Consider the following 17628-nt stretch of genomic DNA (forward strand, 5'->3'; position numbering starts at 1 on the left):
AGCTCCTCTAACTAGAGTGGGGAGCGTGCCAGAGAGAGCTCAATGTATAAACGAATGCCTCGTGGCTCTCAGCTGTGGTTTCTTGGACCAGCGGCATGGACATTTGTCAGTCTGCCTTCTGACGGTAGCTTTTGGAGGACGATTCCTACAAACACTAATGCATTGTGTATGGTAACAAAAACTCTGGTATGACATACACACACACACACAAAAAGGAAGCCGCTGCCTCTCGGGAGCTGGCCATGCGCTCTGGCCCCGCACCCGCCGCCCGCAGCCCCGACCGCTCTGCCCGTGCCCTGCCAGCTCCCGTCACTGGATAAGAGAAGACTCGAAGCATGTCGAAGTTTTGGTTAATTTTTGCCCCTGGCGATAGGGAAAATTTGCAAGCTCTGGAGAGGATGAATACTGTAACCTCCAAATCCAACCTGTCTTATAATACCAAATTCACTATTCCTGACTTCAAGGAGGGGACCTTGGATTCCCTGGTTGGCCTCTCTGATGAGTTGGGGAAACTCGACACCTTTGCTGAAAGCCTCATGAGAATGGCTCAGAGCGTGGTGGAAGTCATGGAGGACTCGAAGGGGAAGGCACGGGAACACCTCCTGGCAAACGGAGTTGACTTAACCTCCTTTGTGACCCACTTTGAATGGGACAGGCCAAATATCCTGCCAAGCAGCCGTTCGTGAGCGTGGTGGACACAATAGCCAAGCAACTGGCACAGATCGAGATGGACCTGAAGTCCTGAAAGGCAGCCTACAACACTCTGAAGACGAACCTGGAGAAGAAATCCATGGGGAACCTCTTCACCCGGACACTGAGCGATATTGTGAGCAAAGAGGACTTCGTGCTAGAATCTGAATATCTCGTCACGCTTCTGGTCATTGTCCCCAAACCAAACTACTCACAATGGCAAAAAACCTATGAATCTCTCTCGGACATGGTGGTCCCTCAATCGACCAAACTCATTACTGAGGACAGAAGGGCAGCCTTTTCACTGTGACTCTGTTTCGAAAAGTGATTGAAGATTTCAAAAGCAAAGCCAGAGAAAACAAGTTCACAGTTCGTGAATTTTACTATGATGAGAAAGAAATTAAAAGGGAAAGGGAGGAGATGGCCCGATCGCTGTGTGATAAGAAGCAACAGTATGGCCCCCTCCTGTGCTCAGCAAAGCCTTCATTGCCTGGATCCACATCAAGGCCCTGAGAGTGTTTGTGGTGTCCATGCTCAGGTATGGACTGCCAGTGCAGTATTTTTTTTACATTATTAACTGAAGAAAATGACATGGTTAAATTCCCAGGACCCTCAGTTCTTTAGGGATGGATTAAATGGCTGATATCATCACTTTCAAAAGTGTCTTGACCTTGATGGAGCTTATATTGAGAAATAAAGTTTATATTTTAATTTTTATCTTTTAATTCCATTTTTCCATGAACTTTTTGAAGTCCCCTCGCTCACACACCCGTGTGTGCTTGCGTGTGTGTGTGTGTGTGTGTGTGCCTGTAGAAAAAGAGGGAGATGCATTGGATCGATATAGACAGAGAGACGTAATCAAGGAATTGTCTCCCACAATTGTGGGAGCTCGCCAGTCTGAAATTCATAGGGCAGACTGGAAACTCTTGGGTAGGATTTGATGCTGCAGGGTAGACGCAGAATTTCCTTTCTTAGGCGAACCTCAGTCTTGCTTTTATTGGGTGAGGCCACCCACATAATGGAGGATAATCTCCCCTACTGCAAGTCAACCGATTGTCCCTGTTAACCCATCTATAAAATACCTTCGAAACCCCTAGGTTAGTGCTTGGCTCAGTAATGAGATACTACAGACTGTCAATTTGAAACATAAAACTGACCATCACGTATCCAGAAGGGATACAGATCTGGAATAATCATCGGCAACAAATTCATTACAGACAATTGAAAGTCTAGGCCTATCCACCCACAAATAGCATCCAGTCAGGTCAATGATTTCACTTCCTCGCCCTCCTGGTCTACCTCTTCCCCCTATTCCCAGGAATTCTAGAGCTATCCCTTGTCACACAGGATTTTGTGTTATCATCTGAATTTTACAAATGAGGAGGCCTTTGGAATAGTTAGGTACCTGAGTAGCTGGCCCCAGGCCACTCACTGGTGCTGAGATTTTAGCTCCAGGCAGCCTGACCCCTTCCACGAGAGTAAGCCCGCTTTCAAACAATACAAACTTCCTGAATCCCTTCCTCAAATCTGTTGCTGCCTCTCCTTTGAGCTCTCATGACAGCCCATGCAAACCTGAGCATCGCTCTTACCTCCTTATAATATAATTGTCTATTCAATTCCTTGTCTCCCCTGTCAAAATCCAAACTCCTGGTCCTGCCTCTATGTGCATAGCCTCATCTGATTCTGACATATACGTGATATGAGACACACCTGTTCAGTGTTCCTATTTCCAGAAAAGTAAGAGGTGGAGGGCCTCGGTGTTCACATTTCCATCAGCACCTGCTCTCTCTGGCCATAGCTTATGGTCTCAGCATAGACACCTGACCCGAGCTGGATGAGCCAGATCATCTTGTGAGAATTTGAAACTTGAGTGGACGGACACGGTAGTGACAGACAGTAAAGAGAGCTTCCTTCCCGGCAGCGTCTGAGAGAGTTAAGTCTATAAATCCTGCCGCTTGAGATATCAAAGCTGCCCCAACCCCTCCTTCCCAAGGCTTAGTTATTCAGCAATTCTTTCAATTCCCTCTCCTAAAATTGTTAGGGTAAAGGTTAAACTGCTAAAACAAAAGCCCCAAAATGCAATAGCTCAAATGAAGACGATGTTGATTTCTCGAAAAGAAACAGTCCGTTGGGGTTGCCCGGCTCCACGCAGTCATTTATCAGCCCTGACCGCCAGCAGCGCTGCCCCCTTCAACACTACGTGCCTGCCAGAGGCGCCCAGGCTGAAGTGATTCCAGCCAGAAACAGGAGGACAGAATGTGCAGAAGGGAAACTGCGAGGTCTTGGGGGCACGGCCTGGAAGTGACACCTGAAACTTCTGCTCATGCTCCCTGGCAGGAACTTGAACATCGGCCACACCCAGCTGTACAGGTGGGGCTGCGCCATGTCCTTGCCTGGGCAGCCACACCCTCTTTCAACTTCGTTGCTATGGAAGAAGGAAGAGTGGCTTTGGCTGATGCCAGCAGTCTCCAGCTAAGAGACATTTCTAATGAATCTCCTCTCCACCCACCAAACTAGTTAGAGTCTATTTCTATTGCACAGAATCAAAAGAGACTTAGTTAACACAGCAGACGCCCTACACTCCTGGTGAATAGAGGGTTCATTGACTGATCGTTTAGAATACATCTGTATTTTGGGAAATGGCAGTTCTACACCTGGGGTGGGAGGAACGTGGTGGTGTCAGAGATAGACAGAAACGAATCCAACCAAATCCCTTTGGGGCCAGAAAAGAACAGACCTCTTTAGGGTTTTGTCCAATCAAAGCCTGGTACTCAGAGTCTGGGGACACTCTGACCTATAAGGAAAGGGCGCTCTTGGGGACACAGATGCAGGTGGTAAATGATCCATGCTGAAGACTTATCAAACTGGCCCGATGCTGAGCACAGAGTGGACCATGTGAGGACCCAGCAGTATTCTCAGTGGTCCCACTGCCCCACAGGAATGTCCAGATGCAGCTGAGGTCTTGGTGCTGGGGTAGTCTCTGGAAAGAATCGAAACAGTCCTAGAAGGTAGGATGGTGCCTAGGCACCCATGAGCACTGCCTCCTCCAGGCCAGTGCTAAGTCCTGCAGACATAAAGCCCTGCAAACGCTTTTTTGTGCTTTCAGTATGTTTTTTGTTTTTGTTTTGAGATGGACTCTTGTTCTGTCACCCAGGCTGGAGGGCAGCGGTGCGATCTCAGCACAATGAAACCTCTGCATCCCAAGTTCAAGTGGTTCTCCTGCCTCAGCCCCCCGAGTAGCTGGGATTACAGGTGCATGCCACCATGCCAGCCTAGTTTTTGTATTTTTAGTAGAGATGGGGTTTCGCCATGTTGGCCAGCCTGGTCTTGAACTCCTGACCTCAAGTGATCTGCCCGCCTCGGCCTCCCAAAATGCTGGGATTACAGGCGTGAACCACCACACCCGGCCCTCCTGTGCTCTCAAAATGAAGGTTTCCAGTCATTTGGTGAGCTATTAAGCTGCTTGTGTTAGCTGTTCTTATGTTGCTATAAAGAAATACATGAAGCTGGGTAATTTATAAGGAAAAGAGGTTTCATTGGCTCATGTAGGAGATCCGTCAGAGTGGTGGGAGAAACTATAGGGAAAGGAGCAGGCCTTCTCAAAGGTTAGAAGGTTCTGCAAAGCTCCGGGGAGAATAGCTGAAGGCAGCTTTTCTATAACCCTGAGGGCGAGGAGTAGGTACAAGGGAGCGTAGGGGAAGTTATCTTAAACAGGCTCGTGTACTTCTGTTGGCCGGGAACTGACCTTTGATCATCCCGGCAGGAGACTGTTACCTGAAAGGGGAACAGTAAATGTCAATTACCTACAGGTCGTGTTTGCTCCAGGCTTTTGGCATTATGCCTGAACTGCATAAAAGCAAGCAGCTGCAGCTTCTCATGGCTGCTTCACTTTGGCCACTAGGGCTGGGCAGCCTCTATTACGCTGCATACCTGTGTCTGAGTACTCTTTTTTATCCATTGATCCGCCAGGATCTGCACGACAGACCAGGCAGGCTCACAGTTCTGCAGGCTGCGCAAGCACGGCAATGGCATCGCTTGGCTTCTGGAAAGTCCTCAGGGAGTTTATCCTCATGACAGAAGGTGAAAAGAGAGTTGCCACCTCACGTGGTGAAAGCAAGAGCAAAACACATTGGGCCGGGGAGTGTAAAACACATTGAAATGAGCAGGTCATGCCGGAACTCACTCACTATCATGAAAACAGCACCAAGCCATGACCCAAACACCTCCACAACCCAAACACCACGACACAAACACCTACCAGGGCACCCACCTCCAGCACGGGGGATTATATTTCAACATGAAATTTGGGCAGGGAAAAATATCCAAACTATATTACTGCCCCCATATTCCAACTATGACTGAGCCCTCCCAGGTGCTGACCGGCCCAGAACCCAAGCAGCCTGGGTGGGTCCAGGGACAAACCAATGGTGGCCACAGGCCACAAACCAGTGGTGGGGCTGCCAGCCTCCTGCTCCCCTTGGGGCCACCACCTCCTGCCCCTCACTAGCTCCGTTTTGTTAGAAGCACCAGTTGGCTCCTGTCTATAACAAAGGGTGTTGTTCAAGCTCACATAGTATGGCAGGGGAATTTCCCCAAATTACATACGAGAAAATGAGAAAGAAAAGTTCCATGCGACCAAAGGAGTGTGACCTTGTAGGGAGGGGAGAGGACATTGAAAGACTTGCATGCTAATTTTACAGGTGGGCATTGCACTTACTCATTCATCTGTGTTTTCACCTACAGGATCTCATTTGATTCTCAAAGCCACCCTGTGAGGTCAGCCAGGCAAGTGTTTTTATTCCATTATATGAATGAGAAAAATGAAGGTTTTTAATATTGTATTATGTTCTTATATTTCTGATGCCAATTTCTTAAGTCCAAGCCTGATGACTTTCCCTTGGGAAATAGAACATAGTTGTGAGCACTTACTGCCTCCTAGGTGCTCTGCCCGCCCATGAGCTATTGTGTGCAAGCCTTGAATCCTCTAAGTCAACCGAGTGAGGGAAGTGCTGTTATTATCTCCATTGGGCTGGCGAGAAGACAGACTCCGAAACACTGGAAGGAAGGTTTTCCACAAACTGATATAAAATCTGAATTTCACAACATTGTACTATCTTATGGCTACTTGATTTCCAGAGGTGACCAAATTTCACCTGTCTTGAGCCCAAAACGGTTGTAGGGATTGAAGAAGATTTCACCACCTCCCCTGGCTACTCCACAAGGCCCCTTGAAATCATAGATTCTAAACTTTAATTTCAGGAACCTCTTTCTTTGATACGGACACAACTATTAGAGCATGGAAAATCCTCCCAGAATTAATCCCTAACAAGACAGTCCAGATTGGCCAGAACCACATTCTCCCCAGGTCTACTCAGCAATTTAGGGACATTGTGCACATTTTGCACTAGCAAGACTTCCGTAACTCTAAATTCAGTTTAAGTTAAGACAAAGCATGGATCAATAGCTTTCCACGTGGGATGCTCTCTCCTGGCATCCAGAGATCCCAGCAGGGGTCCCTGTTTATGCTTCAACAATGACAGGACTGCCAAATTCCAGGTGTATTTCCTGGGACTCAGGCCACATATCCAAGGATTCTCAAACCCGTGAGTGGATTGAGAGCAAACCTCGCATGGCACATGTTCCATTTCACTTCAGACAAATCTAAGTGTTCCTGTCTGAAACCAGGCAGTTCCTTCCCAGCACCTCTTTCAAATAACTCCCGGGTCCCAGCGAACGTTAGCCCAGGGTGAATCATTGTCATGTACCCCAGCCAGGAGAGCGCTTTCTGTCTTGGATAGGGAATAAAAAAATCTCTCAAAGATAATAAGAGCTGCCTAAGAAGCTGTGTATTTATTTAAGTCCTGCCAGTCATGAGGTTCATTTGTCAGGGTTTTCAATTAGATCCCATCACACACAGTCCCCTCTCCAGTCAGCCCCAAACAAGTTTGATTTGTTTTACACGGATGAATGGGGATTGACCTTTGCAGGCTTTCTCACCCTCTCGGCCTCCTACCCTGCCTTTTGCCAGCGTTCTGGGATCCTTCTGCTTACCTGACCTGTAAAATCTAATTGCTCTTTGTCAAACATCTACCTTTTTTCCCTTCTTTTTTAAATAGAGATGGGATCTTGCTGTGTTGCCCAGGCTGATCTTGAACTGCTGGCCCCAAGCAGTACTCCTGCCTCAGCCTCCCAAAGTGTGTGCATTACAGCTGTGAGCCACCATGCTCAGCCCACATTGCTTTTCCATGTGACTTTCTCATAGTGCTCAAAAGAATTCCAATGCCCAAGAAAGAAAAACCCTCAATTTTTGGAATGCTATTAACAGGGATGTGATACTGTCAACACTCTTAGTGGTAATAACACTGCAATCCTCCTTTTGCGTTTTAAGTTTTCCTGTCTATGACTGATGCAGAAAAGATGCAGTTTCAGCATGGAGTCCAGTGTGGTTTTGTGTGTGCCGAACTCATTCTCTGCCTCCGAAAGGCCCACAATGGAGGCAGCCAATGTCTTGTGTGCAGAAGACTGCAGCAGCTGGGGAATTTGCTCTCAAAAAACTTTGCTGAAGAATTTAGTACGATGGTGAAGCAATGTTTTGATTTTATCACTGTTCAAAATTTGGCAGGGCTTAGAGGTGGAATGTGAAGTTATAGATATGTCATGCAAGATAAATTTCCAACCATGGTACCCATTTCTTTTTCTTTCTTTTTTTTTTTGTGTGTGTGTGTGATGGAATCTCCCTCTGTCACCTAGGCTGGAGTGCAGTGGTGCAATCTCAGCTCACTGCAACTTCCACCTCCGGGGTTCAAGCAATTCTCCTGCCTCAGCCTCCTGAGTAGCTGGGATTACAGGCACCTGCCACCAGGCCCAGCTAATTTTTGTATTTTCAGGAGAGATGGGGTTTCACCATGTTGGCCAGGCTGGTCTCAAACTCCTGACCTCAGGTGATCCATCCCTAAGTGCTGGGATTACAGGCGTGAGCCACCAGGCCTGGCCCATGATACTCATTTATTAACCATCAATGAACAACCCACTTTTGATAATGCCAAATCCACAAGCCCTACATGTTACTTTCATTATAATGTCCCTTAAAACCTGTAATTAAAAAAAAAAAAGTACTGGTCTTCAACTTAGTTTCACTGGGGTCTGGGTGCTCTTCCCATTCTACCTGCTGTTCGTTTATAGGAAAGTGGGCAAATCAACTGACTGCATTTCAGTGACCCATATGGCTGGAGCAGGACAAAGCGAAGGATGTCAAGGTTCGAGAGGCAGGAAACCTGACGTACATGTATTCAGTTTTTGAGCTCTTTAAATATTTTGTAAAACATCTGACCTTGCAGACAGTAGAGGACCTTGCAATTTAATGCAAATCTGTAAACGCTTTTTAAAGAGAAGAATTCTTGTTGCACCATTATTAATTACTTTGAAAATAATGATTTCTAAAGTTAGAGCCAATATATTGAGGGTTTTTTTCCAGGTGGGTTACCAGTAGACATCTTTGGCTTACACCATATTGAGAACAGATGGCTAGATGTCAGACAAAAGGCCTGGACTGAGGTCAGAAGAGCTGCATTCAAGTCCCAGCTCTGCCACTCTCAAGCTGTGCAGGCTTGAAAGAGTCTCTTTCCTACCCTTGACCTTGTTTGCCTCAGATGTAGGAGAGCGAGGTGAGGTTATCCATGCTTAAAAGTATGCGACTTTTAGCAGTGCTGGGTGCTGAGTGCTCCCTGGAGTGGACACTGTGGATCCCGGCACTGCCCCATCTGTGCACTCTGCATCTAACAGCCTGCACCTGGGGCTCACTTCCCAGGGCTGCTCTTGGACTACCAGAGCCATTTTGTCCTCAAGCCCAGAGAACTGAAGTGTCAGGGAGTTTATACCCTCTCCCTTCTTAGTTGACACCTAATTTGGCAGGGTGAAAGCCCAGCTCCCTTCCCCATTTCGGGACAAACTCGGAAGCAATTCCTCCAACAGAGCTCCACTGAAGGGTCAGGCTGAGGCTGACACCCTCACTCTTCTCTCAGCCTCTTCTCTCCCTGTACAGCTCTCTCATTCTCTTGTCAGTTTCTCCTGGGAACATTTCCTTATTAATCCTTGATCTATTTCTGGGGAACCTGACATTATCACACATTTTCATGGGCAGAGCAAAGCAATAATAATAATAGTGCAAGAGCTTTGTTCATCTGCGGTGCTATGTTACCGAAGAGTAAAGAGATTTGCACCTGAAATAAATTCACATAAAGACACAGATTCACAGCACCTAAGAGTCACTGAATCTCTGTGGCTGGTGGATGAGATGTTCTTGTCAGGGATCTCATCTTATTTAAAACTCCACTTTCAAAGTGGTCCTGAAGAGACATCTGTGTGTCCTGAGTTTGGTAATCCCAGCAAATGGGGGTGGTCATAAGACATGGTGTGTTGGAGATGAAATCTGCAGGTTGATCCAGGAGAGAAACTGCAGAGAAGGAACAGTGCTCAAAGCCAGCGTTCAATGTTGGTTACACGAACAAAGGGATGTAGCCATGAAGCAGGGTATTACCTCATTCCTTCACCGAATGCCCAGGCCCAGAGATGTGATGAGTGGCAAATGGCCTTTCTCTCCTCTGTAGCCTGCACTGCCCTTCCTTATTCCTTCCATCTTCCTAGTTCCTTCCTTCCCTCCTGAGCAAGCGTGAATGCCTATGTGTCAAACATCAGTGAGGCCCAGTGGATAAAACATCAGTGAGGCCCAGTGGATATGAAGACCTTGTTCACCGGGGTCTATGGTCCAGGTTGGACCAGCAAGAATGTGCAATGGTGTTTTATCCACGGTGCTTCCAATATCTCTACAAATTATAAGGAGACTACTGGCTATATATAGAAAGTTAAAAATGTTCTTCTGGAGAACTGGATGTTCGAGGTGAGATTTGAAAAATTCCAGGGGGAGAGAGGTTGCAGGCAGGAAGAGAGGGGCATTTCCAATAGGAACAACAGCCAGCAACAGGAAGCTGCAGGAGCTGTCCAGAGAGTGACTCGCTGTGGCCACAGTGAACACCTGCTGGGGAGAGAACATGGGAAGAAAGGTATCAGTTAAGACCGGAGCAAGGCCAGGAGTGGTGACTCACATCTGTAACCCCAACACTTTGGGATGCCGAGGCAGGAGGACTGCTTGAGCTCAGGAGTTCAAGACCAGCCTGGGTAACATAGCAAGACTCAGACTCTACAAAAGGTAAAAATAAAAATAATTATCTGGGCGGGGGCACATGCTTGTATTCCCAGCTACTCGGGTGGCTGAAGCAGGAGGAATGCTTGAACCCAGGAGCTCTAGGCTACCACGAGCCATGATCATGCCACCGTACTCCATCTGGGGTGACAGAGCAAGACCCTGTCTCTATTGAAAACAAAGAAGAAAAAAAGAAAAAAGATTGGAAAAGGAAACTACAGAGGAAACACCGTAACATCCCGCCATGCATGGTAAGGAGTTTGAACTTTATCCTGTGGGCAGGGAGGAGGGATGGATGGGAATGTCCTTCAAATAGCTCCAAGGTCACTCATCTGGCTCCTCACCCCTCAGGCCCCAAACCCAGAAGTGGTGGGTGCCCAGGGGACTGCATTACCTTTCCTGGGACTCCCTATTCTTGCGCCTCACCAATGACACCAGGGGAAGAGTCTGTGAATTTAAACTAGCATTCAGCTCTGCTGCAGGGCCTTGAAGTCACTTAATGAATAGGAACGCGATAACCTGTTCTCCATAAAAGGAGGAATTAAGAACTCATTTATATCAGTGACAGGGTGGAAAGAAAACAGCAATCTCACTCCGGCCAGATAACGGAGATACCAACCCCTGCTTTGTGGATTCTTAATTAGATCTCCTCGGTCCTCTTGTTTTTATTTTATGTTTGCCTTTTTAAAAAATTAAGGGAGAACAGCCACAATCTTCCACGATGGGAGTGCATATTTTACGGACAGAACACGGGTGATGAGACTGCGCTCTAACAACTCACAGAGAGGTGAGTAGGGAGGGGAAGGTGGAATTTGTTATGCCAACGGCACATGAATAATCACTTCTCGTAATGAACTCTCATTCTAAAAGCACCACAAGCTACCTGAGGACTAGGAGGGCCTGCTGCAGGAATCTGAACCAGGGTTTCCAGGGTGAGGTGGGGAACAAAGGCAGGAAGAACCAGAACCACAATAAACGGTCATGAGAAGAGAGTCCATGGGAGTCATTTTTACATTTCATGGCTTTTTTTTGCTGCCTTTCAGAGCAAAAGTGTGACCAACTCAGGAAATTCTGGAGTGAGACACTGTGGTGTTATGATCCGATGAATGGATGGATGGATGGATAGCTAGCTAGATAGATAGATAGATAGATAGATAGATAGATAGATAGACAGATAGATAGATATAGAATTAATAGGTAGATCGGTAGGTAGGTAAGTAGGTAGGCAGGTAGGTAGATAGGTAGGTAGGTAGGTAGGCAGGTAGGCAGGTAGGTAGGTAGGCAGGCAGGCAGGTAGGTAGTTAGGTGGTAGGTATGCAGGCAGGTAGGCAGGCAGGCAAACAGGCAGGTAGGTAGGTAGGTAGGCAGGCAGGCAGGCAGGCAGGCAGGTAGGTAGGTAGGCAGGCAGGCAGGTAGGCAGGCAGGCAGGTAGGTAGGCAGGCAGGTAGGCAGGTAGGTAGGTAGGTAGGCAGGTAGGTAGGTAGGTGGTAGGTAGGTAGGCAGGTAGGTAGGTAGGTAGGCAAGTAGGCAGGTAGGCAGGTAGGTAGGCAGGTAGGTAGGCAGGGAGGTAGGCAGGTAGGTAGGTAGGTAGGTGGTAGGTAGGCAGGCAGGTAGGTAGGTGGTAGGTAGGCAGGCAGGTAGGCAGGTAGGTAGGCAGGTAGATTTAGGTTTTCATTCGCAGTTTCCGGCTCATAACCCCCATGGCCCGGTTACAGTCTTTTGCTGTAATGGTTGTGTTAGGCCTCAGGAAACAGAATCTCTTGACCTTTCCTATCCTCCTTTCACCTCTCCCAGGCAGGACCCTAATCTTCCCTTTCTGATTGTGGGTCTTAAGACCCTCCCCAGAGAAGGCCCTGTCTTATATCCTGGGGAAAGGAATGCTGACACCATGAAAATTCCATAGAAACCCAGGAGGACTGAGTTAGGAGTTTCCAAATGGCTGAACACGTGGAGGTTCTTGGAGGGTGGCACCCAGGAAAGGCAGGGAAGCTCTGCACCCCCCTCCCATGCCTCACCCCATGTACCTCTTCATCCGTATTTCTCAGAATATCCTTTATAATAAACAGATAAGTGTTTCTCTGAGTTCTCTGAGCCTCTCCATCAAATTTATTGAACCCAAAGAGGGAGTCCTCTGCACCCCAACTTGAAACTGGTTGGTCAGAAATTCTGGAGGTCCTGACTTACAAGTGGTGTCTTGGGGTAAGAGGGCATTCTTGGGACTGAGCCCCCAAACTGTGGGATCTGACACTCTCTCCAGGTAGACAGTGTTGGAGTGGAATTGGAGGACACCCAGCTGGTGTCTGCCACTTGGTGTGTATAGGAAAACCCCACACCTTTGATCACGGACATCTTCTGTGTTGATGATTGTTGCTGTATTGGTGTGAAAGTAGAGGAGAAACTCAGTTTGAGAGGTTCTTCCAAAACAGGGACCCAAAAGGGAAAAACACGGAAGAGGCAAGTGCCATGCCTGGGACAGATGTCAGCACCAAGAGGCTTGGATCTGAGTCTAGATCTGCTGTTGACCGGCTTGTGACACTGAGCAAGTTAGTTTCTCCCTTGGAGATTTGGTTTATTCACCAGTAAAATACAACAAAATTAGATCCAGTGACCCCCAGGCCCCACCCAGATCCCTCAGGCTTTGAGAGTGAGAGAAGAAGTTAACACCCCAGGCACAGTGGCTCACGCCTGTAATCCCAGCACTTTGGGAGGCCAAGGCGGATGGATCACCTGAAGTCAGGAGTTTGAGACCAGCCTGGCCAACATGGTGAAAACCCCGTTCCTACTAAAAATACAAGAACTAGCCGGGCGTGGTGGTGCATGCCTGTAGTCCCAGCAACTTGGGAGGCTAAGGTAGGAGTATTGCATGAACCCAGTAGGCGGAGGTTGCCGTGAGCCACACCACTGCACTCCAGCCTGGATGACAGAGCAAGACTTGGTCTAAAAAGAAAAAGGTTATCACTCCGAGTCAACCTAGAGGCAAGGAGGGAGGCCTAGCCCAGAGGGAAAGAGCGTTACCCCTGGAGAGCTCCACTGGCTTCAGGTGACATCAGAGTAAAGTCAAGAGATTTCACCTCAAAGACATATAAGCCAGCCTGGACCAGAGGTCTATAAATCCCTCCCAGGAGAAATCTAACACTCTGGAGTTGGTTTTGAGCCAGGGAAACTCTAAATAGCAGTTTCAGCTGAGCTCAGAAAACAAGCCTGGCTGCTCTTCCTCCTCAGTCCACCCGAGATGAGCACTCACACCTTCTCTCTTGGGCAGCTCCACTCTCTCTGCTCACTGCTCTCCACCGGTTTCCATGTGCCTCTTCTCCATCTCCATGGGTGTGTGGCTGTGCCAGGGCCACTTGGAGCCAGAGTCCAGCCCAGGCAGCAGACACCACGGATATAAGGCCTGGGTGACCAGGCGAGGGTCCAGCACACAGATGTCAGGATCTGTGGGATTCAGCAAATAGAAAACAAATAGGTCAGAAACAGAGGGACCAAAATCAGCTTGTCAAATCAGAGATGTAAGCTTCCAGATGTTTCCAGAAGGAAATAGCAAACTGCAGCTGGTGGGCCAAATCCAGTCCATTGCACACTTTGCAAATAGAATTTTATTGGAAAACAGTCACACCCATACATTCGTGTATTGTCTGTGGCTGCTTTTGTGCTAAAACAGCCGAACAGAGTAGCTGCAACAGGGACCATAAGGCTCATAAAGCCCAAATGATTTACTGCCTGGCCCTTTACAGCAAAGCTTGCCGACTGGTGGTTTGAGTGTAATCCAGCATGTGTAAGTAGCTGACCTGCTTTATATAGAGTGGTGGATTCTCCCCGTCTCCCTCCTTCACCCCCAGGCAGAGCTTCCTTCAGGAGGCTGGCACCCTGCTCACGGCAAGTCCAGGCAAAGCAGCAGTCCCAGGTCTCCTTCCTACTCCCACCCTGTCTCCAGGACTGGAGAGAATGTCCTGCTTCCTCCCAGATCCACTGGAGGCCAGGAAAGTGATGGCAAAGGAGAAAGCCACAGGCCTCTGCAGGAGGAAGGATCCCTGGTGCAGCTCTCCCCTGCTCTGTGGATAGGGCTGTAGCTCCCCCGCTGTGGAAGAATTGACAGCTTTCCTTTTCTCCATCACTCCCATTGTGCCTGCTATTACCCGGGCCTGGCCAGAAGAGTACTTCCATGTCCATGGAGCCTCATATTAGAAGTCACCACAGTCTCAGGCATGACCCTTCCCCAAGACAGGACTTTGTTAACCCATCGTCTTATTTGATCAACATAGGGACTTGAATGATTAAAGAAGCCACATTTATCACGTCCTTGCTGAATGGCTGCTGAGCACGTACCATGTATGGCTGCTGTGCTCAGCTCTAGGGAAAGAAAGAGGTAAGACTTAGGCTCTGCCTCCGGGCCTGCTGCTCACAGTCCACCATCCTGCAGCCTACTCAGATGTCCTGCCAATCCTTTGCAAGCCAGAGTGCCGGAAATCCCTGATCCCAGGACCATGCGATTTATTTAGGATTTTAATGTATAACTGTTGTAACTGATTATTTGTAAATTATAACTCTCCAATTGCCAAAAGACTTAAAAATGGATAGCAAATCTGTTAAGAAAGTACATATATCTATTTATATATTTGCCTGTTTTTAAAAGGAGTAGATACAGAATCAGCTGCATTGGTACAAATGTGTGTGAAGGTAGCCTCAGGTTTTGGGACATCCTCAGAGAAGATTTGTGGGGAGGAACCCCCATGAATGCTGCAGAGGCTGCGATGCGGCTCACGGGCCTGAATATTCCTGTCCATGAATGAGTCTGCTCACCTCGCCGGCTCCCATGCTGGCAGAGTGAGGGGCATAAGCCTCAATGGAGTAAGCGTTAGCGCAGGCACACAGCAGAGGGGAAAGGGGAGAGATTGCTATGTGTTCGGCGGTGGAGATGCGGTCAGGATGCGGAGGCTGTTGTCCAGCCTGAGCTATGAATGTTGACTTTTTTTTTTTGCAGAAGTAAAAACCTGACGACAGCCTTCTGATCCTCTCCAGAAAGGTACAGGAGGTGAGATCTGGATATCCGGAGATTCATCCAGGGAGTGAAGATGAGCCCAGCAAGGTGTGAGAAATTTCTCTCGCTTAGGGAGCTCTGCTTTCTGGCCCAGCCCTGATTGTAACTTATGGAATTTTTCTTTCATAAGAAGAGAAGTCACTGAACTGAAATGTCTGTTTTTGCTTGCAAATCTCTGTGAGAATTCTCCAAGGTCTCTTTCCCTTTCTTTGCCCTCTGGGAGCGCGGATCAAGTTCACTCTAGAAGAATCTCTTTGAAACCCTCCCTTGAGCAGGTTGACCAGTTGCTTCAATAGAAATATACCAATAGCAGCAAAACACAATATTTGGATTGGATCTGATGTGATTATTTATTCCAGGAACAAGTCGTGTTTATGATTCCAATCATTTGAATAATGGATTGACATCATTTCTAGCTAAATGGAGATTATCTGGCCATTTGCCAAAGCTAAGCCTCAGCTCCGGGGAGGAACACCTGGACCCGGCTGTAGGTGCATGAGCTTCCAGATGGAAACAGACTCTCTGTGTCTGCACAAGACAAACTCTCTTTACCCCTGCTTTTCCTCTGCCCTCACACCAGAAGAACAATCATCACTGCACAGGAACATTTCTGTGACCCCAACTTGAAGCTGGCCGACCTGCTTCAAGTTGGGGTTCCTGTGGGGATCGCTCCCGTGTGAGGCCCCTAGGAAATGGGCCTCGCAATACGGTGAGCTTGAGCCCGGACACAGATCCCCGGTTGGGGGAGTCGAGCTGAGGGAAAGCAGGAACCAAGAGAGGGACTATGTTATTCTAAATAATTAACAGACATTACTTTATGGATATGAGGACTTGGGAGGCAATGTGTCCACTTTTGGCTTCTTATGGTTTATTGCTTGATTGTGTTCATTTTGGACCCTTGTTACCTTCATTGTAAAATATTAACTTAAGTATTTACACTTGGTAACTTACTTATTGTAACTTACTGGGTGTAACTGTAACTTACTTACCATAACTTACTGGGCGTGACTGTAACTTACTTACCTTCACTTATTGGGCGTAACCTACTTACTGGAAGTAACCTACTTACTGGGCGTAACCTACTTACTGGACTTAACTTACTTAGTGGGCGTAACTTGCTTACTGTAACTTAAGTACATTGATCTGGCGTAAACAACTTTGACTTCAGAAAAGTATATAATGAAACGTATTGCAAAAATAAAATTGCTGCTTGGACACAGCCTAAGCCAGCCCTCCAGACTCTGCTTTCCTTTATTCTTTCACTTCCGCGCACTCTCTCCCTCAGGTTGAACGAGACATCTATGTTGGCGGTCTAGGGGACTCCTGCAGGTCGGTAGTCCCCCGGCAGATGTGCCAGACCCCAACAGCTTCCCACGACTCCCTCTTTGGTTTTGATTCATTTGCTGGAGTGGCTCACAGAACTCAGGGAAACACTTATATTTACCAGTTTATTATAAAGGTTATCACAAAGGATACTGATGGAGACACACATGGAGTGAGGTGTGGGGAAGAGGGTGTGGAGCCTCCCTGCCCTTCCAGGAACCTCATGCCTCTCCTAACTCAATCCTCTTGGGTTTTTATGAAAGCTTCCCATTGTCAGTGTTCCTTTCCTCAGAATGTATAGGATGGAGCCCTCTCAGGGGAGGATCTTAAGACCCACAATCAGAAAGGCAGGTAAGAGTGAATTCTGCCTTGGGGCAGGTGAAAGGAGGGCAGGAGAGAGGTTCTGTTTCCTGAGGCTTAACATAGCTGCCAAGAGACGTGGGAGTTATGGATCAGGAACAGTGGGTGAAAACCCCATGTAGATAGAGGTTAGAGAGAGGATGCAGATGCAGACGCAGACGCAGGTGCAGATATTATAGCATCACAGGCTCAAAGAGTTCCTGTGCACTCTCAACCAGAGGGTCCCCTCCTGACTCCCTCATTCCTCCACACTTTGCCTGGCTTGGGACTCAAGCCTTCATTCACAGCTGAGGCCTTGGCTCCTCTCTGAGCTCTTCCTGGCCTCTCACAGACAAAGGGATGGGCACACTCTTCCGGACTGGACTGGCCCTTGTCCAAGTCCCCATTAGAGCCTGTCTCACCAGACCAAGTGCCCCAAGGATGCTGGGTCACATCTGTCTTCACGTCTGCAACGGGGATATTAGTCAATCAGAAACAAAAGATTTGAGCCCCAGCTGGCAGATGCCTCTTGCATCTGTGATCACAGGGCTGGGGTTCCTTGCAGGGAAGCCTCCTGGAGCAGGATGGCTGGCAGATCCCTGGGGATGCATCCCAGGCAGAGCCCAGTAGGGTACACAAGACAGAATCAGGGAAGGCTACAGTGTGGGAATGGCTTTCCCCTAGGCATGCACCCTCTTCTATCCTCTCCGCCATTCCATATCATTGCACCTTATCTCTCTGCACCCCAGATCCCAACAGAGTAAGAATCTGCACCTGAGACCTGGAGCTACTGCTTCCAGATCCCAACAGAAGGACTAACTCAGAATCTCAACAACTGTCAGAGCCAGAAGGGCCTGAAAGATCACCTGGTCTGGGGCTTCCTGCTGTGCTCGGCAGGGTGAGGTGGGATGGGACCCTCGGGGTGGGGTGGAGGCGCCCCTTGAGTCACCTGGTATGTACTTTTGAGGGAGGTTCTCAATCCAAGGTCTCTGGGCCACTTCAACCTCTCCCCTTTTCAGAGCAGTTTTACTTTTGATTT

The 17628-nt window shown here is 48.1% G+C and overlaps 1 long non-coding RNA gene and 1 pseudogene across 1 annotated transcript; both read left to right on the forward strand.

Moving 5' to 3' along the window:
- The first annotated feature begins 335 nt into the window (after window positions 1-335).
- Window positions 336-1271, forward strand: LOC100410378 (V-type proton ATPase subunit C 2 pseudogene; annotated as a pseudogene).
- Window positions 1272-13446: 12175 nt separating this feature from the next.
- On the forward strand, window positions 13447-16164 carry LOC128929392 (uncharacterized). Its single transcript, XR_008475804.2, has 2 exons — window positions 13447-13664; window positions 14871-16164. It is a non-coding gene; the product is annotated as an uncharacterized LOC128929392 (long non-coding RNA).
- The last annotated feature ends 1464 nt before the right edge of the window (window positions 16165-17628 follow it).

This window comes from Callithrix jacchus, chromosome 13, assembly GCF_049354715.1.
Source record: "Callithrix jacchus isolate 240 chromosome 13, calJac240_pri, whole genome shotgun sequence".
Classification (NCBI taxonomy): domain Eukaryota; kingdom Metazoa; phylum Chordata; class Mammalia; order Primates; family Cebidae; genus Callithrix; species Callithrix jacchus.